Source organism: Anastrepha ludens, chromosome 4, assembly GCF_028408465.1.
Source record: "Anastrepha ludens isolate Willacy chromosome 4, idAnaLude1.1, whole genome shotgun sequence".
In the NCBI taxonomy this organism is placed as follows: domain Eukaryota; kingdom Metazoa; phylum Arthropoda; class Insecta; order Diptera; family Tephritidae; genus Anastrepha; species Anastrepha ludens.
Genome location: NC_071500.1, coordinates 124,639,445 through 124,665,023, shown reverse-complemented (window position 1 = coordinate 124,665,023; position 25,579 = coordinate 124,639,445). Strand labels below are relative to the sequence as shown.

Genomic DNA, 25,579 nt, shown 5'->3' with positions numbered 1-25,579 from the left:
CATCCGCTCCGTGACTAGGGTCTCGAGATAGAGACCAAATCGTGGACCCTATAATGTGTTTGTACAATATGGATATCAAATGAAAGCTGTTGATAAGTGCTTTAATACGGGGTAATTTTCATACCTATTGATGACTAGGGTCTCGAAATATATGCCAAAACGTGGACCCGCCGTGTCTTTGAACCGAATTAAACCAAACTTACACACATTGTTAACTAGGTATTGAAGATGATTTCCGTATAGTTTGAATACCTATTGGTAGATAGGGTCTCGAGATATAGGTCAAAACGTGGACCCGGGTAACCTTCGGACGTGTATGTACAATATGGGTATCAAATGAAAGCTGTTGGTGAATGCTTTATTACAGAGTATTTTTCATGCCGCTCCGTGACTGGGGTCTCGAGATATAGGTCAAAACGTGGACCCGGGTAACCTTTGGTTGTGTATGTACAATATGGGTATCAAATGAAAGCTGTTGATAAGTGCTTTAATACGGGGTAATTTTCATACCTATTGATGACTAGGGTCTCGAAATATGTGCCAAAACGTGGACCCGCCGTGTCTTTGCACCGAATTAAACCAAACTTACGCACATTGTTAAGTAAGTATTGAAAATGGGTTTCGTAAAGTTTGGTTGTAATTCGGAGCACTGGCAACGGGTACAGCGTTCTTGTTATGTTATGTTATGTTATTTATGTTATGTTATGTTATGGTATGTTATGTTATGTTATGTTATGTTATGTTATGTTATGTTATGTTATGTTAAAGTATATGTTATGTTAATGTTAACTCATTCTCTATATCCATACAAAATATGTATCAAACAAATAAAATTAAAATTTTCTTTTGAAAAATGCAACCATTCAATCAGTATTTTCTTATGACGTTATCACGTTAAACTATCGTCAGTAAACCGACTTTGCAGACAACCTCTTTTTAATTTAATTTTTAATATAAGAAATGTTGAAAATTTTTTGTTATGATTATTAATCACCAAGATAATAAGAAGAAACAAGGTGTAAAAGTAATTAATATTCGATGTTGTTTTATTGAGTTATTTGACATTATTTGGAATGCCATTAGGGGGGTACTTTAGTTTTGGCCAATACTGTATGTACATACATAGAAGAAAAGATCCAGCACCGTCAGCAGAAAAATGGTCAAAAATCAACGCGATTGTTGAACCGCTTGAAACTTGCACTTTATTGAACTAAAATTCAATGATCTATAAAACTGCATACCCGCATTTTTTCCGAAAATTCTGATTACAAAGTTTGAAACTTTGCTTTATATGGTTCTTATTGTATATTAGTATGAACTACATATATTTTTGAAACAAAAAATTAATTGAAACTACAAAATAAATCATTAAACAATAATAAATATAATATTATTTATTTGAATAAATTTAATTATATAAATAAATATAATTTAGCATGTGCTGGAGTTAATCGCCACCGCCGCATTACATTGTAGATAGCAAAATACGTGCTAGGCGCCCATCGTCCTCGCTGCATTACATTTCGTCTGTCCTGTGATACATCATTTTTGTGTCAATCCGTAAGAAAGGCAGGATATGAATTGCAGGCAAGGGGTAAAAATAACTTCACATGCTGTGGATGGTGCACGGTATTTTAAAATTTATGTTTGATATATAGTGCATGGTGTAGAAAATAAAATACAGTTTGTTTTATTGTCGTGCGTTGCACAATTTTCAGTTGTTTTGTGATTAACGAAGCAGTAACATTACAATTATGTGAACAACGCAGATGTCGTTCAAGGGTAAGGCCTGTTTTTTTAGTTCAATAAATTTCTATTAAAATCACAATCATTTTATTTCAGAGCGCTATAACTGTAATGACCAGAAAATTCGGGGGGATAGGAAATCAAAAAATATTTAGATACATTCTAAGGAAAAGTTCAATTTTATGATGTGATATCATCAGCTTAAAACCAGGCACAAGTGTAAATATATAATTATGTTTCTTAAAGCCCTACCAAAAGAAAAGGCTTTCTATAAGTATAAGTATTTCTATAAAATAAGTTATAAGAAAGCAAAATAAATAAAATGTAAATCTATATAATTTAGGCACGTTTATTTTCCCTTCTTAATTGCTAATAGGTACAGTCCACGTGTGTGCGTTTAGCTACCTCCCGAGAGACTGACGAAAGACAGGCGAAGTGTAATGCGAAGGTGGCTATTATCCACCTGCATGTATTTTGGTATCTGTATTGTAGTGCAGCGGTGGCGATGGACCATTACGTGCATTACGATGCAAATGATAAATACGAGCGGCCTCTGATACTGCCTTAGGCACCAGGTGCGATATTTTGAAGCATATTTGTGCAGCTAAGCAACATTATTTATTTCCTATCTTATAAACTGGACTCGATACGGCTATTAGAAATATCTTTTTTGACTGCCGGAAAGAACAAAAGCAATTGTTGACTAAAGTGTACATACATATTTCCTTGGCTTTTCGAAGCCACGCCCTACGAACAATAGCTTTCTTCATATGTATCTATGTGCTTACTAATCGTATTTGTTAGACGTGTAAGCCAAATTTTATTAGACTTAAATTAAGAATATGTACCGAATATGAGCCATCCCACGAAAATAAAATACCAAAGTGTTTCGCGGGCCCCTCTCATGATCAGCCACATCAATTAACTTAAGAAAAAGCGTGAAAGTAACACAGAATCGCATACAATAAAAAATTCAGTTAAGAGGAAAAGAGGAAATTGAAAGTGAGCAAGTAAACAATTAAATAAGAAAGAGTAGTAGAAAAACTTAAACACAAAACAGATTAAATATTACAGAAGAAATGTCGTAAAAACAGCTTACGAGTACAACAGCCAGCGGCAACTATCGCTGAAGGAGAAGAAGCAGAAGAAACTTTCATAAACATTGTTCCAGAGTAGCAGCAAACTCAGCCAAGTCAGACACAGACAAAGCTCAGTCCAGCAGTGAAAGAGCAAACGTTTAACTCCCAGTCACCTTGCAATGCTGTGAAGGTACGATTAAGATCAAAAGCCACTTGAACAAAAAACAAAAGCAACAATTGCATAAGCAACATTACACAAGCTACAGGAAATCTTCAAATGCATGACTCTTGATTGGTTAGACGAACGGATGGCGGCAAGCAAGGACTGTGGCTGGGGCAGCGCTGTGAACGCAGAGTGCGATTGTTGGTGTGCATGCAGTACGTAGAAAAGACATTATGCAGGCAACGATGATGAAGAAGCTCAAGAACTACACATGTACAAACACATACATACACACATACAAATGTATGCGCAGCGCGTGCATAAACAACGAAAGCGCAAGAAGATGAAAACGCAGAAGTGCAAGGAAGGTATCAACGACGACGGCAAGGCAAGTGGACTCAACTTTAATTTGCACTTACTTCATACGCACACACATACATACGTATGCATGCAGACAGCATAAGCTAAAGGCTCGCGCACTTATAACAGTCATATGTTCTTGTGGTTGTTGTTGTTGTTATAAATTTATTTATGCACACTAGCATTTTATATTTTATTGCTAATTCCGAGAACGCGAAACGCCAGCCACACGGACATCATATTAACAACATATGCAGCAACAACAACAACATCAAGTCAAAACAGCAACACAGCAATACTTTTGCGCTGGGGGATCGCGCGGCGTTTTTGAGCCAAACAGCAGCAAGTAGCAAACAACGAGCGAAGTGGCCTCAGCGGGAAGAATAAATAAACTTTAAAACACAAGCGAACAGCCACATAGTAACACCCAGTAGCGTCGCTGCGCGCCACAGGAAACGTGAAATGTGTCAGCTAATCAATGCCCATCGCCCTTTGGTGCAGGGTTGCATTCGAATGGAAGGTAGGAAATGTTACATTTTAACGCAGCTCGATTTTATGATTGTCGACGACGAATGGAATGCATTAAACTACTTCACGCCGATCGATGTACACAAATTTTATATAGTTTTCAAAAACAAAGACCAACAATTGTACGCGCATTCCGTGTACAACCATTTTGTTTGTCTGGTCGCTTCACTTATGCATAGGAGGAGGACGACACCGAGAAGCTACATTGAAAGCGCGCCGCTATCAATGAATACGCAGCAGAAGCAGAGGAACGCGGCGTCGCGAAATTGTAGTGTCGCCGCGTAGGAATGAATGATCCGACCGACCACAGCGACCTCGACACCGGAAATCGCCAACAACACCGTTAATTGTTGCAAATTTCCTGTCTTATTTGCGGCGCGACTTAAGTCGAATTGAATTGGCGCGCATCAAGTCTGAACATGCCGCGGCCGGCAGGCAAGTGAGTGTGTCGGTACGTGGGTTGGTGTTTACTTAAGGAATAATTTCAAGTTTTGGATTTTTTGTTTGTTCTTTTTGTCACATACATACATACAAATGAATGTAAACGTAGTTGTTTTTTATTTAGAATTTTCCCCTTTTGCGTTGAATACAAAGTAATTTCTATATACAAATGTAGTAACTTGTCTCTTGCGCAGAAGAGCATGCCACTGTGGAACGAGCAACTTGAATTGTGAAAATCTGAGTCTGAAAGTCTGAGTGAGAAAAGCATTTGAACTCAAGCGATTCTGCTCTGTAATTGATCACGATCGATAAAAGCGAATTTTACGCAGAGCAAAGTGAAATTTTGATAGTAATTTTGCCACGACGTCATTTTAGAGAGCTACAAGAGAGAGGGAGAGAGAGAGATGTGAAAGGCAACTGTCAAAACTCACAAATTTTGTAAGAGAGAAATCAGAAGGTCGAGCATATTGTGATACTCACAAAGACAAAATTTTTCCACTGAATCATATTTTTACGGTTTTTACACTTTATTTGAAATATATCAAAAATATATGATTAGAATTTCTGGACAAAATTCAACTGGAAAACAGTTGAATCTCAGTGAATTTCGTGTTGCGGCCGTCGCCGCTCAGGTGTTAAGCTGTTCACAAGCAATTTTTTTCTTTCCATTATGTTTTCTAGGTTAGGTAAGGTTAGATTTTATATAGTCCACAAGTGTTACCAGTGTTGTTGGAGTCGTGTCAAACAAGTTCGTGATGCATGTCTAGCGAGTTCTAATAAACTGATCAAACTTTTGTCAGTCATATTCTTCAGAGACGAAAAGTATACCGATACAACCTAGGCAGTTGTACGAGTTCTGCTTAGAGCAGGGCAGTGGCAACGGCGGGGAGCATGTACGGGGAATGCTGCTGGAGTGACAGTCCTTTGTCGGATATAAATCCGGGTCTTCCGGTAACGTAGAACCGATTGATGAGGGAACGACTTTCTGTTTATTTCTGTTCTTAGTTCTCTCTGAACTCACATTGCATAAGTTGTGGGGACCTTTCAGTGAAAGAGTCTCTTGAGCACTTCCTCTGTAAATGTCCGGAATTGGCAGCTAGACGATTAAGACCACTGGGTGCTCCTTTCCTCAACAGTGCGCCAACCTAAATCACATTAATCTTCTCCAATACATCGGCAATACATTGGCAGAACTTGCCTACCTCCTTCCTACACCTTACATAAAATTACGTCACGGCAAATTTAGCTCTAATATGACGTTAGTTCAACAACTGATTTTGACGAATTCACTGAGAACCGATGTAGTTCGATCATTCGTCAAAATATGGCATGAATCGTTTTGTATTGCTCCATCTGTCCATCTGTTTCCCGGTTGAATTTTGTCCAGAAATTCTAACTACATAGTTTTGATATTTTTCGAAAAATTGTAAAAAATCATAAAACTATGTTCAGTGGTACAATTTCGTGATTTGAGAGATCAAAACAAGAACTAACATTACATTATTTTTTGAGATTCTCCTGCTGGTAATAGAAGATTTGGTAAGCACTTCGATGTTTTGAAATGACGTGCTTTATTCTACAATCTTTCAAATGGTCCGTGATGAATATTTTAGGCTGCAATGGGTTTAGAGAATTCGCTAGACAATACGTTTCATGATTTTTTTAGAAAAATTATTTAATAGATAGTGGATTGCGGTTTATCTTAATTTTAATTAATTTTTTCCCATTTAATTTTTTTTCTTTATTTCAAAAATGTAATATTTTGCGACCTGCCTTTAATTTCTACAAATAGCACGAGTTCTGAACTAGTTCATGCTTTCCCTACAGGTTACGCAGGTCTATCACACACTCATATAAACTTGGAAGCACAGATTACCAAAGTAAACAGGCTCGTAAACAGAGAATAATAGCAAACATTGTTCACAATTAATGCGACTCATTTTGCAAGCGCCAATGCATTTAAATGATCACCCACCCAAGTTGAAAAACGTTTTTTTTTTTTCGAATTCCAAAAATGGGCTAACTAAGTATGACTTGATTACTAATGGCATCATAAATCGATTCATTAAATAATCTTATTGTTAAAGTAGTAAAATGAACAACTCTTTAGAAATCTACATATACATATGTACATATACAGTAAAGTGAAAAAAAAATCATAAAAGCAGTAATCAAAATTTAATGACAAGGCACTGAAATAAAAAAATGTCCACGGCATCGATTCTTAATCTGTTGATTATGAAAGAAAATATCACTGTTTGTAAGCGTACTTCATGAAGAAAACCAGGTGGTGCGAAATAATGGATCAGCGGTGTTTTTTTTTTTTCAGAAGAAACTATTTGGTTATATGCTTTGAAAAGAGTGTTTTTAAGATGAAGAGGATAAGACATATTTTTAATTAATGTTCAGATTCTGTTAGTCAGATATGTCAAGCATTCGTTATATGGAGAAAAACGCACAAGATCGCCAGTACAAAATCAATCACAAAAAAAATAAAAAATTCAGAAAGCAACGCGGTTTTTGAGTCAGTTGAAACTTGCATTTTATTGTACCAAAATTCGATGGGCTATTAAACTGTGTGCTAGCAATTTTTCTAAAAATTCTGAAAACAGAAATTAGAAAATTTTGTTAAAAATTTGTTGATTTTTTTTTTGTTAATTTGCACAAAGTTCAAAAATTGGATTTATATGATGTTTGTAGAAGAATGAATTATATTTTCATAAAAAATTATGAAAATTAAAAAATTTAAATTATTAACGCTTTATAATAGCACTGGCAACAGAATGGTTTCTAGGGGTCTAAGTCAGATATTCTTACAGGTGGCAGCCGATGTGACCTAATCTAAGCCTTTGCACTCGGGAGATGAGTCTCGCACACCACTTTGTTTGGTGCGGAAATTCAATGCGCTGTGGAAACCAACGGGTGATTTTTTAGCTATTATCTTTTTAAACAATTGGTTTAAACAGCTGACGCACGTTTCGTGTTTTGTTTCACCGTCAAACATCTTCAGTTTGGTCTATAATTTATCCATGAATCGTCTTACAAACGAACAACGCGTGCAAATCATTGAATTTTATTATAAAAATGCGTGTTCTGTTAAGAAAGTTTATCGCGCACTTCTTCCATTTTATGGTCAGTTTAATCGACCCACTGAAGCGGCTATTCGCGCTATTGTGACTAAATTTAGAACCAAATTTACATACATTATTGGACATCAAACCACCAACACGCTTACGTCGAGTGCGAACTGAAGAAAATATCGCAGCTGTATCAGCCAGTGTTAATGATGACCATCAATTATCGAGTCGTCGTCGTTCGCAGCAACTGGGCCTCTGTTACTCAACAACGTGGAAAATTTTGCGAAAGGATTTAGGTATGAAGTCTTTTAAAATACAGCTGGTGCAAGAATTGCAGCCGAACGACCTACCGCAACGCAGAATTTTTGGTGAATGGGCTCTTGGAAAGTTGGCCGAAGATCCACTTTTTTATCGAAAAATTGTGTTCAGCGACGAAGCTCATTTTTGGATCAATGGGTACGTAAATAAGTAGAATTGTCGATTTGGAGTGAAGATCAGCCAGAAGAATGGCAAGAGCTACCAATGTATGACACATTGGAAAGAGAATGCCAAAATTGGACAAAGCGGATGGACCATTTGAAGCGCAGTCGCGGTCAACATTTGCATGAAATAATCTTCAAACATTAAATTATATGGACTGTACTATCGATTTAAATAAAAATTGCATTAATTTTTCTGAATTTTACGTGTGTTTTTTTGAAAAACTTTCCTATAGCTCTTAAAAAATCACCCGTTATTTATGTTCATACAACTATCATACAAAGAAAAATTACAAAGACTATTGTTTAAGAAATAATCTTCGAAAAGATATAAAAGTACATTAAATATTAAAATATAAAAGTTGTAGTGTTACTTTAGGTATGTGCGTAATCTTTATTAAGTTACAGGTAGGAAATGCGGCAAAAGCGCTACGGAACGCCTCGAGTTGCTGGTTAGACCGTGCGGAAACGGCCTCGAATCAAAATGTGTCAATAAGTGACTGTGCTATAGTTCTTTAACGCCGCTGAACATAGCAAATAAATATGTATCTAAAATGTAAGGATCGCATAGTTTCCTATGCCCATTTACCAAAATAATGTCTAAGTAAGAAGGTACAAATTTTAACCCCCCTAATAAATAAAATATAAAATATCAGACGTAAACTTTTTAATCGCCGATGTACATACAAATTTTTCGCCCATCCATCAAATCGAACACCAGAACCTTGTAATTATGGAAAAATTTTGATTTTGTTGTACAGTGTAATCTAAAAAAAATGTATAATAATATTCCAAAGCAACAAAAAAACTTACAAGAACATTGTTTTAAGATTTATAAGTCATGAATTAGATTTCTTAACCAGCTAATATTCCCAGATTTTAATTCTTTTTCTATGAATTTTCGACATGAAACACGGAACAATCGTATTACTTTTTACAAAACTGTACATAAATATTAAGGTGCCGTACTTTCTATGTAAAAAAAATTCTAATTATTTCTAAACTAAGTATAAAATTTGATATATTTTTAACGCCCCCCGAAGTTTTTGTTTTGCATAAGATGGCGCCAAATTAATCACCCTATGCAAATGGCGTCGTACGAGTATATACGTCAACCATATTTGACACTTGTGAACTAAACAGCTGCAGTATAGAAACAGATAAACAATGGGGCGCTTAACGGTGACAATAAATCCCAATTCCCGTCACTCAAAATAATTTTTTTTATTTAGGAAAAATTAAAATAAAGGTGAAAAAATTCCATTACTCAAAATCATTTTTTTATTTGGTAAAAATTAAATTAAAACTGAAAAAAAAAATTCCATAACTCAAAATCATTTTTTATTTAGTAAGTTACTCAGAAAAAAAGAGATGATTAATTTTGCGCCACCCAATAGATAGTTGCGATGATAAAAATAGAAATTGAAGGGATCTGTGAAAATTAAGCGCTAAATTAAGGATAATCACCTACCCTGCCAGAAAACAAAAATAGATTAACGAAACCAACGCAAGACTGAGTCTTGTGAGGCCCTATGCTCCCGAGTGGAGTGAACAAGGAAAAAAAAATTAAAAAAAAAAAAAAAAAATTAAAATAAAAAAAAAAAAATTTAGACATGTGTGTTGTACAAAATTGTTTGAAAAAATTGCATGGAAAAGTTAAAGCCAATATTGTAAACACATCAGCCGAGAGTTTTCAAAAAATTATAGCAGATTTTTTAAAAAAATCATTTTTTAGGTCTATATTTTTCTATCATCTTGTATTGTTTTATAAGCTGGTCTATAACTTACAAACATAAGTTTGATTTTTCGTGCAAGGCGAGGTCTCCTTAAACAAAATGCAAGACCTTTTAGAAACTAACTTCTACCGCTTGTCCAGTTTGTAGCTTGGATGTCTCAAAAAAATATTCAGCCCATCATTGGCACCTGTCATGTCTGTCTATACAAATTTTCGTTGTGAACATGTTGCTGAAGAGTCATTGGATCTCTTAAATATAAAGCTCTGTACAAATTCTTCTCTAGCTGCCTCAAATACAGGGAGCTTATTCTTAACGTATTAATAATCTGCAACAGCATTTATATTTACGAAGGAAAATTACTGTAAAAAATATTGCAATACTCGTATTAATTATTTCCATGAGAAACGCGAGTATAAAGAATTTTCAATACAATCCGCTGAATGAATAACGGTTACGTTCAGCCAAATTTTTTTGGTGGAAGTCATAAAATATATATACGGAAATTTCAAATACCTTTGAAAAATAGGCAACTTTTTTGGTGAGACATTTTAAGGCTCCTTTCTGCTCTAGAGACGTGAAAATTGAAGGCGTTGAAAATTGAAGAAAAACCATCGGTATCAATTGAAAATCATTTTTATTCATAAGATCAATTCTTCATTTACAAAAAAAATTGTATTTCAATGACAATAATAAAAAAAGTGCTTCCCCTGACACATGCCACTGACGTAACTGATGGGGCTGCTCAGGTACATACGACTGAAAAAAAAATCGGTTGATTACACTAGTTTACGAATTTTCACTTTCAAAAATGGTCTTTGACCAAAAACCGTTTTCTTAACTAATTTGAGGTCGCTGAAACCAAAAATGAATTTTATTTTTCCTGTCTTCTACAATTTTTCGTCGATTCAGACAAACTTAGGCTTAAAATGTAGATGACAAAATTGTCTTTCAGAAAACCTATCTTATGTTGATATAAACAAATTTTTTGTTCCAGGAAAAAGTTAATAAACTTTGATAATTTAGTAAAAAACGTCAAAAATGCCTTTTTTTAACTTTCAACAGCTGTTTTGCGAAAACTACGACTTCCATTGACACGAATTGTGTATTGCCATGTAGGTTATATGTGTGCCTTTCGAAATTTATGCACTTCAAAGAAATGGCGCGCACTGTTTTCGAGATTGTAGGTAATAACTGCACTATTGCTCAAAAAACAGGTTTTTGGGAATATCTCGGAAACCGTTGTTTGAAAAAAAAAAAATCATTTTTGGTTTCAGCGACCTCAAATTAGTTTAAAAAACGCCTTTTGGTCGAGGACCAGTTTTGGTGTAAACTAGTGTTATTTATCAGGAGATATGCCGCTGTGGTGGGTAGCAGATTTACAAAAAAAAATATTTTTTTTTAGATATTTTATCTGTTTATTGGAAAAACAAAAAAAGGATTTTTTTTCACGTTCTCGCTCTTACAAAAAAAAAAAAATAGAAATATTGATTATAAAATTATAATTCTGCTATCCGCGAGAGCCACAAGTCTACTCAATAACATATTCAAAATTCAAATCAATCGGTTCAGTACTTTTTGAGAAATTACCAACGCCAACTCGGAAAACATAGTTTCGAGATAAACACGGTTAAAATTTCGTCGTGCTGGGCATCGTACTCCAAACCGGTCTCGTTTTAAAGGACTGTAACGTCTAAACTACAACGAATTTTAATATAAAATTTTTTTTCGAAATTATAGACGATGCTTTCCATTTCAATTCAACCGGGCTATTATTCGGGTCATGTTCTTCGATTTCGATGTAACTTAAATATGTTGCTCTCTGGTCAAAATAATGAGATACGTATTTTTTTGTTCGACCGAAAATTTTTTGTTTCAAGAGTTATCGGCAATTTTGTTTTTCGGCTCAAACTCGATTTTTTTTAATTATATAAGAAACATTTTTTTTAAATGCCCATAACTTAGTCAAAAATGAACCGATTTTAATAATTTTGGGTTCAAAATGATCGTAATTACTTACACGAGCGACTTCATGTAGAAACAATTGCAAAAAAGTAGTTGAAAATTTTTATTTAGCAAAAAAGAACAAAAATTGAAATTTTTTCGAAATTCAATATTTCAAAAAGTGTATTTTTTTTTTTTTATAACTTTTTCCAAATCAAGAGGACACCTCAAACTTCAATTAAGCTGAATGCCCAGTAGCTAAAATGAGTTGTTTTTGAGTAATGCATTTTTGAGTAAAAAACCTGTTTCGCACTTTTTGTTTTTTGCAAAATAAAACATTTTCAACTACTTTTTTGCAATTGTTTTTGCATGAAGTCGCTCGTGTAAGTAATAACGATTATTTTGAACCCAGAATCATTCAAATCGATTCATTTTTGACTAAGTTATGGGTATTTAAAAAAAAAATTTTCTTATATAATTGAAAAAAATCGAGTTTGAGCCGAAAAACAAAATTGCCGATAAGTCTTGAAAAAAAAAAAAATTTCGGGCGAACAAAAAAATACGTATCTCATTATTTTGACCAGAGAGCAACATATTTCAGTTACATCGAAATCGAAGAACATGACCCGAATAGCCCGGTTGAATTGAAATGGAAAGCATCAGACCTGAAAGGGGCCTTAATGTGCATATGTAACAATTAGAAGCTACTAGATTTTTGGAATTTTTCATTTCAATGGCAAAAAAAAAAAAATTTAATTGTGAAAAATACTGCGTTTTAAGATGGTTTACATATTTATTTATTTATCAAAGCTAACAATTCAAATTGAAATAATTCTAAGGTGTGTTATGACAAGAGAAACGCAGTTTTTTCCTAACGTTAACCTATTGAGAAGTGCGTAATCACGATTTGTTGTTGTAACCAAATACGGACGCCTTCACTCAATGTTGGGCCCATTAACAGTCAAACACGCTAGCATTTTTTAGCCATATTCGTTAAGCTCATAGAAAAGTAGATACGTTTTGCGAAAACATTCATACGTACATGCGTATGTACACTAAGAAGTATGTATGCATGTATGTGTGTGTGCACATATGTAACTACTCATTTAACTGCGAATAGTTGAAAGCTTTTGTTGAACACTAAACGCGGACAAGTGCTATCTCGATGTATGGTGGGCTTGACACAGTCTTGTTTATAATTACAGGAATATTTAGTGTAATACACAGCGCACAATGTTGCTAACGTTTAGAAAGTATGTAGAATTGACGCAAGTATTGATGCAATTCGGGCGAAGTGTATTAGCTATTAAATTGTTCATGAAAAGTTCAGACTCTGTTCTATTCAACACGTTTTGTGGTATTAAGATTTCGGTACATTCGTTATGATTTTTTTAGATTTTTTTTAAATATTTGTTTTTTGGTTTCTTTTGAACGGCTTAGCACGTGTTGTTTGTTGGCTTAATAACCGCCGCGTGTGCGGCACAGGTGCGACTACGTACACTCAATAGTGAATGTGATTTCATTTCAAAACAGACAGACATGTTTATAAGACGCTACAAGCAATCCAATTCTCTTTCAATTTGCTTCGCTTGTCATTAGGTGAGTTTTCCTTAAAGTATATACCATTCATGTTTTCAGGGGTCATGTGTTAGTGTAGCGTAAGTATCAAAATATACTCAGATTTTTTCGGAGGTCGGGTAGATTTAAAAAAAATTAAAAGGGAATCCGAGTGCAGTACAATGGGCTTAATTGTGTCTGAGTGCTGTACTTGCTAGTTGTCCCGGCAAAAAAAAAAAACGTATCAATTTTGTTCAATTCGCTGTTCTTATTTACTTAAAGTCGAGCGTGTTTCGTTCTCGGCGTGAAGTTGTTCGATATCAACGATGACTCAGAGATCGCTGCGTACTACAGACATACACACACAAACAAAACAATGGTTTGGAAATAAATCAATTTGACAGCGCTGTCTTGAAAGTAACTGCGAACGGGTACAAAGTATAGAGTTGCTTTAAAATCGTAAATTCGTTAGCTATTATTTTGCGCCTAAGTATAAAAACACAGTAAAACAATAATGAAAATGGCTTTATTGTTTTTCAAAATACTCTCCGTGGAAGTAGCTTGAACCAATTTTCAAACCACTTTTGCCACTCAGAAGTGGATACCTCCAAAACTAGCTGCTTAAAGGTTTCCACAGTTGCTTTAAACACAAAAAAAATCATTAGGTGGCAAATGCCCCATTAACCCCCCGTTGGGCACCCGGGTCTGGCTTTTTCGATTTTGGGCATGAATTTAACATATTTCTGTTATAGCTAACGACTTGAGCAACCAGGTAGCTTCCTAAAATTTTATTTTCTATCGGACTGGGACGAAAAAAGGCCAGACCCGGTTGCCCAGCCGAACGTTTTAAAAAAGCTGTCCAAAGGTCTTTTGAGTATTCAAAATTCTTCTGTGTGAGCTCGCATTATCCTGATGAAGGATCATGATTCGTCCTCTGCGGTTAGTTTTCTTTAATTCCCTGAAAACTTCTGGCATACAAATGGTTTGTGCAACAATCACAATCACAGAATTCACAATTTTAAGTTTCTCTAGTGGTAGAGTTGCGACATGACTAGATTTACCGAAAACACAGGCGACCGGCTACTTTAAGATGGGAACAACTTTATCGCCTTGGAACACGCATACTGTTGACTGCTGTTTTATTTCCGGCTCATATGCACAGATCCAAGTTTTTTCGCCTATTACGATGTCATAGACGTGCTTTGAATCACCGCGACCGAATTTCTTCAACATTTCCTTACACCAATCGACAAGAGCACTTTTTGGGGCAATTGTCAAATTACGTGGTATCCAAGAACAAATATTCTTGACGACCAAAAGTTCATGCAATATTGAATGTATGCTGCTCCCCCCTATGCCCAAGCAAGTCTTTATCTCTCGGTATGTCGCATGAAGATCTTGCGGTATCAGTTGACGCCACGTTGAAACTCCTTGTTTTACCAGCATTTCACAAGGGCTCAGTGAGGTGCTTCAACGCCAAAAGTCGAAGTAAGTTGATTAATGCACTCCTGTTGATTCGATAACTCACGTCGAAAATCGCAATAAATCATGGCACGAAAATCTTCACGAGTCAGTTCGATTTTTTTGGCGCGATACATTTTTCAACTCACTGAAAAAAGCGCAAATAAAGCTCGTGGGTGAAAACATAATATGTTAGGTTAAAAAATACAAAATGGTTTCGTATGTAGAAGTGCACGCAAGTGGGGAAAGTTACTTATCGCCATTCACTTGGGAGTGGTCAGGACGATTCTCCTAGATATGGTTCAAGCAGCTCACAACCCCCGGCTAGTATCCTCTGGGTAGCTTCCGAACACCCGTTCCGAAGAGAGCTAACGTGAGAAGGCGAAGCATTCCAGGATAGCCGGTTGTGCGCTGGGTTAGGGACCCGCCACTTAAAAATCCCCCGCCTAATGAAAAGATTAAAAAAGCCTCGGATGAGTTCCTAACTTCACAGCTGAGATCTTCCTAATTCTAAAGCGTCACTGTTTAATAGCGAGAACCAAATGAATCTCGGAAAATGGGCTAGGTTAGAGGAGCGGAAGCAGGACAAGGAATTGGTAAGGGATGAAAGACTAAACGACGATTATGAGAATTCTCTTGGATATACTGAGAAGCAACTTTTTGAGCCCTTTTAAATACAAAACCTAAGCTCTTTGGTAGGCCAGGCGTTCACATAATGAAAATTTATGGATTTATTTTTTAATTTTGTGGAAAGTTTGAAACTTTGATTTACTTTATTGTTGTAGAATAAGCAATACTTTAAGAAAAAGTTTATGAAAACTAGAAAAAACGCAAAAAGAAGTAGTCAAGAGTGGTTAAGATATCGCTATTATATTATTTTACAAGTAAGTGAATGTGCTTTGTTCACTTAAGCTAGGTTAGGTTGCATGGGTGGGGGCGCTTTTGTGCAGCGCAAAAGGAGAGAGTTTATGGTAATGCCTATAGCCAGTGGCTCTTCATCTAATCGCGTCAAATTCTTCTGTAATGTGTGCATTAAAGTAGAGTGTAAATTTGAAAAGTTTGTAAACGTGGATTTGAACTGCCATTTATTAGACATTTCACTGCTCAGCTTAACTTCACGCCCATGTGTGTTGGATATGAGGAATAAATATGTCAAGTTTAACACGTTTTTCAACTGAATTTGTGCCTAAATAATTCTTGTGCTTGTGCCATCGCAATTAAGTCGCCCCAAATCGGCTTAGAAAACTTAAATGCTTTATTATTAATGCTGGGCATAGTAATTGGTGCTTAGCCCGACTTTTGTTGTATGCCAAAGGAAACTTACAAATGCTAAGGCCTGCGGTTGTAGAGCATTCAACTAAATTTTTTCACATTTTAGTTAGGAAAAAAATAGACGAATTCAAAAACGTAAGTTAATTAGAAAATAAATCAATTTAAGCACAACAAACCCTTTTAAAATGGAATTTTTAGTACTCGTATTGACGAAAACTGCCTAAGAGGAAATTAAGGAAATACCGGCACTTTGTGATCGCTTAAAAGGGTATCTTGTTGCCTTCGCAACAAATTAAATGCACGTAAAAGTATTTCCTTGATATACAGCCAAGTAGAAATAATAAAACAAAAAACTCTTTTTAAAGCTTCTAAAGCGCACACTTCTTTTGGTATGAAATTTCAAACAAGCAAAAATTAAGAACTAAATTTGGTTGAAAAAGAAATCTGTAAGGTGTAAAGAAAGCAAGATGGTGAAAAGTGGTCAATGAATCGTTGGATGGTCATACCGGATGGATATTTGGAAGCAACCAATAACCAAATACACCATCGCTTAGTGGAGCAACCTAAAATGGCAGCTAAGCGACAGCCAACTTATCGGTATTGGTATCAACGACTCGACGTAAAAGGTGTGCTGCCGATAAGGCATGGCTAATGAAAATGCAAAAACAACAGCAAAAAAAGTGAAACAACGTTGAAGAAGACAACATTTGTGTGTGTGTATATAATCGTGTAAATGTGTGCTTGTATGTATGTATGCACGTGTGTTGTGAGTTGCCTTGAAAAGCTAAAGTGAGCTAAAGGCCGCGAAGAGTCCCAACGCACTTAAATTGCAAATGAGGAAGGGAAAAAAGGCAGTGCAAGAGATAAAGGCGGCAGAGAGCGAGGAAATGAAGGAAGGGCGTTAAATGAAGCAGCGACTATGGCTAAAACTAACAGTTACAAAAAAAACAAAAAAACGACAACAAACAAACAAATAAAGCAATGCCAATATGACAGAATGAGAAGGGAAGAACCGGATTGAAGTGGAAGCCAAGAAGTCGCATTGAAATTCCAATGGCCTTTGACGGAGCATGTTGGGTTCAATTTCTGTAAATGGGAGGACTTTGATGACAACAACAACACAACACAAACAACAGCAGCGACAACAACAACAATAACAAATGTAAGATCGACATTTATGGCCTCGCCGTTTGAGACACCGAAGACGAACACATATACACATATGTATGTATGTATGTACACACCGAGTATATTCGCGCAGCAAGCAGAAGCTAACCATCCAACCGACCAACCTAACGACCGCGCGTCGAAAACTTGAACTGTTGATGCGTAAACGTCAACTTGATATCCGTAAACTATGCAGGCGCGTTTATGTGTAGCTGGAGTATAGCCATGCGTAAGTAAAAAGAAAATACTCATACACATATCCATGTATATTTACCATTTGTGTTGTAGTTCTACAAACATGTATGTATGTGAGCATGCATGTATGAATGTACGCATCACAAAGCAAAGAGTGTAATACAAGAAAATTCTTATTTAGCTGGCGGCGACAATAGCGGCGGCAGCGAAACGATGAAATGCAGCACACGCATTGCAGCGCAACGGTACACGAGCTGAGCACTGCATCGGGTTTGGAGCTAATGCTTACACACACACACACACACACGTGCGTTGCGTGCACTGGGGAAGGGCTACTGTTTCGGTTGTTGACTTTTCTACAGTGTGGTGACTCCAAAAGCGAGCAGCAGCCACTTTATCGGTATTACGGAATGTGAGAATGGGGCGCGGTACGACGCATACTGTAAATGTTACTAATTCAATGGTGGCCGCTGGCTGAGTAATAATTGTTTTTTTTCTCGTTTTTTTTTTTTTTGCTGAAGATAAGGCTTATGATATATGTGTATGTACGTAAGTATATTTAGAGATAAATGAGTACAGTGTGACAAAAAAAAAGGAAACAAGAAATTACACAAAAAACAAAATAAAAAAAATTTGAAAATCTAAATTTTATCGCAAATGAAGTGAGCTAAATTATTTATTATTCATAATGCGTATGGTAGTTCCCCTTATTGCACAGAGTATTATCAATTATAACTGTATCATATATTTTAGTTACTTTTTTTACTTAATTCGAATAAACCTTTTCACTTCCTAACTATTTTACTTTAGATCCAAATTAATTTAAAATGTTTTACATTGTACAGGGTGGGCCAAATAAGATCTACTAATGTTAAGCACAAATAACTTTTTTATTTTTTGACATATTTATTTTTTCCTTTTGGAAGGTTATAATTGAATTGTTTATTATTTATTATGGAACCCTACAGTACAACACAACGCGTTAAAATAATCGAGTTTTTCTATTCTTACACAATTAGCCACACAAATTGATTTTCCATTTAAATGGTTATGTCAACAAACAAAACTGTAGATTGTGGGGCTCTGAAAATCCAAGGGCAACACACCAACATCAGTTGCACCCATCTAAATGTACTGTTTGGTGCGTTGTTATGGCCACTAGAGTTATCGGTCCCTATTTCTTCGAAAATGAGGATGAAACGCCGGAATCGATTTCGGGAGCTTCTTACAGAACATTGATTGAAAACCTTTTGCGGCCAATGGCGGAGCAGTATCCTAATTTGTAGTTTCAACAAGATGGAGCAACTGCGCCTACTGCTAGGCAGTAGTCTTTAGTCATTATTAGGTCTTATTTGGCCCACCCTGTATGAGCAATTTCATGTCAAGTGAGATAAGTGCAAGGTGGCGCAAAATTAATAATCCAATATTGGTTTTGTGTAACTGTTTTACTAAATAAAAAAAGGATATTTGAGTGTTGGAAATCATTATTTGGACATTTGCTTGTCTCTCGTATGATTGAATTATAAATTTTCCAATCGAGTGATTAATTTTGCGCGACTTTGTATTTTGGACATTGTCGTAAATTTATATTTATATTGCGGAAAATGGCATTGCAGCAGCGCGAACAAGGATTCAGACGGAACAGATGGACAGTAGATGCCAACGATGCGCCAACTCGTCGAAAAAGTTATTGAATATAAAAAACCGACTTTTTTATGTTTTATCGACCTGACAAAAGCATTTGCTTACAGATTTAATTAAAATTCTCGAAAAACGCAATATTAGTATATATACCCTAAGATCAAAAAGTACCGGGAATGTTTAATTTAAACGAACCGCGCACGTGGGAACCGGCCCATATTTTTTTCTTATGTTGGTAGGACTTTAAGACCCACTTCTGTCACTTTTTAGCGCCATCAGATCGTTTGAGAGATGCTGTACGTCGCAAATGGCCGGAAATGTGGGCAAACAAATTGTGCTGGATTATTTGACCAAACACCAAGTAAATAAGATCGTGTAAGCACCGTATTCACCTGATATGGCTACGGGCGACTTCTTTTTGTTTTCCAAGTTCAAGTTACCACTTCGTGGAAGTAGATTTCAGTCGATAGAGGAGATCAACCAGGGGTGCATGGGAGACTGGGTTAAACGTTGGCACATGTGTGTTGCTTCAGATGGGTCATATTTTGAAGGGATAAAATAAATTTGCCTGAAATTTAACTGTGTTTTGTTTTATTTAAACATTCCCGGTACTTTTTGATCATAGGCTATACAAATAATTTTAGCCTCAGAATATTATGTCTACCGACATAGTTCAGTCTGGATTTACGTGACTCAACTACCCTTGAGGGTTGGACGGCTGTCTAAGGCCATGAGCGCAGCTTTGCTGTCGTTGCAGACATATACAGATCTGCCCTCCACCTGTTTTCCAACAACAAAGTTCATTGCTTCTTGAACAGCCTACACCTCCGCTTACACAATAGGTTGGCTAAATCCGGAATGACGGGAAAGCCGATAACTACGAGCCTACCCGGACGCCCTTCCAATACAAAAATTGTTACCATATTTAAGGTTCTTCTTACTTTCTTCTACTTCCCTCTTTGTGCAATTAGTTTTGGTTTTTAAACCAAACGCTTTGGGGAATAAGCCATAAAAAACCAGTGCTAGAGGTTCTCTTGCATATCTGCACAACAGATTTGACCCGGTGCGTGTGTGGGTTACACTAAGCTTTAATGTAGAAAAGGCTTTAACTTTTTTACCACTTTTTATCGAATAAAACAAAAATAGATGCATTGAATAGGCTGGTTTTATGGTGAAAAAATCTTAATTTAGCTTTCACAGCAATTTTCCGTGAAACTATATACATATGCTCGAATGTATGTATGTATGTTTTTACGCAGTCAGACATGCATTTAGTCAATCAGCCGCTCATTGAGCCACTACTCACAATTTAATTTATCATTTGCAACGGAAATCATTTATTTACTTGCCAAGTGCCATATGGTGCATTTTCATATGGATGCTCGTGCATATACATACAATATGATATTTCAGCAAATTTATTTGCATAATCATATACGTATGTGTATTAAATGCACTTAAAAATAACGCGAATTGTGAGTGGGCACTTTGACATGCGTTATTGCAACAGCGAGACGCAGCATATCATTGCTGCATGCATTATTTTTGTTTTTATTTTTGTATGTAACAACTTAAATTTTAACATTGATCCGCACTTCGTATAAAATTACTCACACACTCACATGCATATGTGGAAACTATTTTTAATTGAATGAATACCCAGCGGGAAAATCTTGAGGGAATTGAATAGATTTGTAGTTAAAAAATATTTCTGTTAGTTGTAACAGTTAAAAATAAATAAATAAGAAAAATGAAAAAGTAAAAAAAAATGAATAAAAACATAAATGAATAAAATTTATATGATAAATAAATTATACGTAGCTGCCCATTCGCGTTTCACATTTGTACATTTTTTGACAGAAGTAACTAAAATAACAGGACTAATGGGCCGAAATTTAGTTTGTGGTTTAAAATTTACAAAATAAAGCGAAAAGTTTGAACAAATTTGGTGAAATATTGAAATCGAATAAAACGGTTATATCGAGAGACTGCGTTTTGACTCCAATATACTGCAGAAAGGATAAATCGCCAATAATCTACGACCGATTCAAGAGTAGAAACCTAAGATCAAAGTTGGCATTGGAGAGATAAGTGCTGAAATTCGAGAAAACGCGTTAAAAAAATTTAATTACTGAATAAGTTCAAATATCAAAGTCGAGACAAGAAGCACCGAGAGATTTGATAACTCCCAAAACACTAAGGAGAAAAGGAGTGAAGTAATAGGAATAGGTTAGCTCAGATTAGATTTACTAGAGGTTTGCACTTCAATCTCACGGTCTTTCGTGACCTCTACTCATCACACTACCTCAGAATCAGTTTCCTTACTAAACTTAAGACAGAACCGAGTTTCACTGCGCGTATGTGCTTTTCTTCTGGATGCAATTGGTCGAGATGTAGGAACAGGTTACAGAAAGGCCAGCGGTGGAATTCATTTGAATAGAATTGTGTTCGAAGATTTACACTTTCCAATAAAATAATTTGTTAAAAAATATTGTAGTTATTGTCTTTTATAGAGAAGCCAATCAAATGAAAATTTTTAAACATATTTTTTATCAATTTTTACAGAAGAAACTAATATAATAAATATTATACGTCTCCTTTATGCTAAAATCATATACACGCAAGTCTTCCAATTTTGAGTTAACACTCCGTTGGACACCTTTTTTAAAACCTGCAGTTGGCCTCTACCAGGAGGTTATGGAACTATAACCCCATTTCCCAGGTAATTTAGTCTGCGCCGTGCCACTGCCAGGCAGTTACATAGAATATGTTCTGCTGTTTCTTGTGCCTCTTTGCAGAGTCTACAGGAATCGTTTTCTATTACACCTATCTTTTTTATGTGAAAATTAAGTTTACAGTGTCCTGTTAGTAGTTCAGTGTAAAGTTTTATGTCTCTTCTGCTAAGGTTAAGGCAGAAGCAGCCTTTATCCGTTCCGGATCTATGAGACTTTTCGATTGCCGCGTATCCCATTGGGCTCTCCAGTAATAGATTGATTGTTAGAGAGAATGTTAATATTGGCACCGCGCATGCCTCTCCGTAGATATTCTCTGGTACACAGCTCTGATTGACTTTGGTTGTTCTATGTTACACCAAAACCCAGAATATTATGCGCACATGATGTTTTATATCAGCAATCAAAGCTTCTAATTTTCATAGAGAAAAAATGTTCAAACTTGATTTTCCAACATTTTCATTTTTAAACATTTATATTTTTCGCAAAAGAGGGACGATTTCAGAATTCTGAACAATTAAGCCAAATATTTTTCATGTATTTTTCATATTTTGCAAATATTTTCATTTTCTATGAAATCTCAAGCAGAGAACTTAACAGTTTTATGTCACTTTCGGGTGGCGAATGAGTTTTGTAAAAAGTTTTTTCGTAGCGAAAATTTGCTAAATATTTGTCAAAGCGGGTCATTTCCGCCAAAGCGGTCATGCTTTTAAAAAGTCGCTTTACTATGGCTTTTTGACTTTTCTGATCAGAGAAATTGAGATTGAAATCACCTTGCCGTTCGGATTTTTAAGAAGTCTGTGGTCGAAAAAACCTTTTTACATGAAAAAGGAACTACGCGAATATTAGCAACTGACTACCCTAAGGTTATAGCTGCCTGCAAATCTTCCAGTTAGTGATAAAAAACTAAATCTATACTATAAAAAACTTGCAAGACACCCCACTGCATTCTGTGCTTGAACCATTCACAGCGACTGCCTATATTTCCAGCAGGGTGCATTCACTTAAGTACATACTTACATACACACGGTGCATGTGCTTGAATATTTGTGAATATTTACGGTTGTATGCAATATTTAATTGTTGTTGATTGTTGAGAACCACATGGCACGAATACAAAGTAGAATTTAATAAAAATATGTATACAAGTAAGTATTTAAATTACAGCAATGGCACTTGTACCATCTGGCAGCATTAGGAACAATGAGTGTGTGGGGAAATAAGTAGATGATATTGGGTGTGGGGGCTTTAAATACGTATACATACACACACACATACATAAACACAGTGATATGAGAAAAGTTATGAAAGCTATGATAGATTAGACGGGCGGATTTATGAAGAAATTACTTTTTTAGCTGCCTAGTAAATGAAAAGTTTCGAATTTCCAAGCTTAAACTCATTTCTATCGGAGATAAAAGAAAAATTAAAAAATTAACGAATGTTTTGTAAATATTTTTGCTGTATATTGAATCCTGTTTTTCTGGCGACTTAAGCTTCTAATGAAAAAAATCGATTGATAAATAAGAAAGCTGGGAATGATAAAGTCAAAATACCCAAGCCATGAAAAAGTTAATTTTTTCCACTTTTAAATTGATTTTTTTATTTTCGTTTTTTTATAATTTTTTTTTTTAATTTTTTTATAAAAAAACATTAATTTAATGGAGGAAAAAAAATTACTTTTCCATTTTTTTATAAAAAAAAAAATCAATAGCAAAGAAAAAAAATTAACTTTTTATGGCTTATGAAAAAATAAAAAATCTGAACTGAATAATCAATTGCTCAGACATTGTTAAGTCTATCGTAAAAGTTATGTATGCACTTTTTTTGTGCAATTTGTTTATCTTTCATTTGCTAGCAAAGGCGCCTATGAAACGTTGTTCAACTGGTTCGCAGGATATGCAGTCAGCGTCAAAAAAAGTGAACGCCACATACTGACAAGTTTTGACTATTAATTTTTACTACAACAAAAACCATATATTGCAAAGTATCAAGCTTTGTAAATTTTTGTAAAAGATTCGGCAATTTTGCATTAAAATTTCGAGCTTTTTTGCCAGAATCTTTAGACAAATTTTAGTACGCAGTTTTATACCTCATTGAATTCTAGTATAATAAAGTCTAACTTTCAAGTAGCTCAACGATCGCTTTGATTTTTGAGAATATTTTTTGTTGGCGGTGGTTGGGTGTTTTCTTCCATACAAAAAAAAGTAGAGTGGGCGTTAAATATGGAAGTGCACAAGATCGTCCGCCAAAGAATTCTCAAAAATCAATGCGATTTTTAACCCCTTTTGAAAATGAGCCCTAAAAAAACTGCGTAAAAATTTGCCGAATTTCTATAAATATTTTGCAAAGTTTATGAGAAGCTAACTTACATTAAAATAAATTATGATATAAACAGTTAAAACTTCTTAATATGTGGCGTATACTTTTGTGTACCACTTTTGTTTTTGGCTGAATAATAAATATCTCATGAACTTGTCAATAGAAAAATTACGCGATTTTCGGAATCAGCGAATTACAAATTCCCTTTGCCCATTTCTGCTGTATACCAGTGTAATTGGTAGGTTTTCTCGGTTTCTCAGTAATCACATATGGCGCATACAAGATGGCGCAAAATTAATCATTCAATTTTGTTTTTGAAAAATTGTTCTACTAAATAAATATAATAATTTCCAATGATGATTTTCCAGTCCAGCCATAAGGGGTTAGGGGTAGTCAGAATTCTCAAAGAATTGAGTTTTTTTTTTGCATTTTCTTAAAGTACAATATAATATCTTAAAAATGTTGAGTGAAAATTTGAAGTGAATCCGACAAATATTTTTCGAGTTATTCAACAATTAACATAGGGAGCTCGGGCGCTACAGAACTTTAAATGCATTTTTCTCAAAACTATGTTTTTTGAACTGGTGACCACCGTAACTTAAAAACCGCTTGGTAAATTTCAATAAAACTTATATTGCTTTTGAAAAACATAAAAAGCTCGCGCCTGGTCGAAGGATTTTTTTTTCAAAATTTCTTTTTTTTTAACAACTAAATGTCGGTTTTTTCCTCGAAAATCTGAAAAATATTTCCTGAGGCCGCCATATTGTTAATTTTGAGAACGAAAAAGCGTCGATCAGGCACAAGATTATCTATTAATAAAACTAATTTCTCTTGTGCGATTGATTTTAGATGAATCTCAAGGGCTTGTGATGATCACCGCAAGGGAATTCTGGAGAAACGGGCTCCATACAAACAGCGATAACTTTTACTATTATTAATTTTTATTTTTTGGAATTTTGCTGAAGTCAAGTCGAAACATGATGTAAAATAAAGCAATTAACTAGCAAAAAAAACCAAAAATGATTGAAAATCATCATTTTTTCGGACCTCTGACTACCCTTAACCCCATAAAGCAGTATTGATTTTCGCGCAAAGCAGAAACTGCAGAAGATCTCAGCATCACTCACTCATATGCCAGCTGTTGATTCATTAGCAAGTTCTAATGAAGATAATCATTATACTGCTTCCTATTACCTTTTATAGTTCTACTGCTACCACTGAAGGCAAATCGCGACAACAGGTGATAGTAGAGGTGCCGGAAAATAATCTAAAATTTAGCGTTTCGTGCATGCGGACCGACATTACTCTCAACCAAGTTCATGAAAAATATTTTTTATACAATAAAAATAAAAATATGTCAATAGAAGTTCTGTAAATAAAAAGTTTTATTAAAAACTGCAGCAACTATGTAAATATGCAGAAAACGCATTGAAAAGCTGAATTCCAAGCGCATTACAAAATAAGCAGTATGAAGTACAGCCAATCAAATTAATTCATGCATTTACAAAAAGCCTATGAATTAAATTCTCAACACAAAAACATACATGCACACATACATACGTTGTGTGTGTGTGTATGAAATGCAATTCGTGGAGTTAAATAAAAGTACAAGAGTGCACGACGATACAAAAAAAACAATGCGCTTGTTGAAGTAAACAACACGAACACCTTGCAAAAAATAT

The 25,579-nt window shown here is 35.2% G+C and overlaps 1 protein-coding gene across 2 annotated transcripts in view; it reads right to left on the bottom strand.

Annotated features, from left to right (window-relative positions):
- The window catches only part of LOC128861041 (dual specificity protein phosphatase Mpk3-like), a 104,724-nt gene that overhangs the window by 55,110 nt on the left and 24,035 nt on the right, over positions 1 to 25,579 (bottom strand). The gene's annotated exons all lie outside the window — the stretch shown is intronic.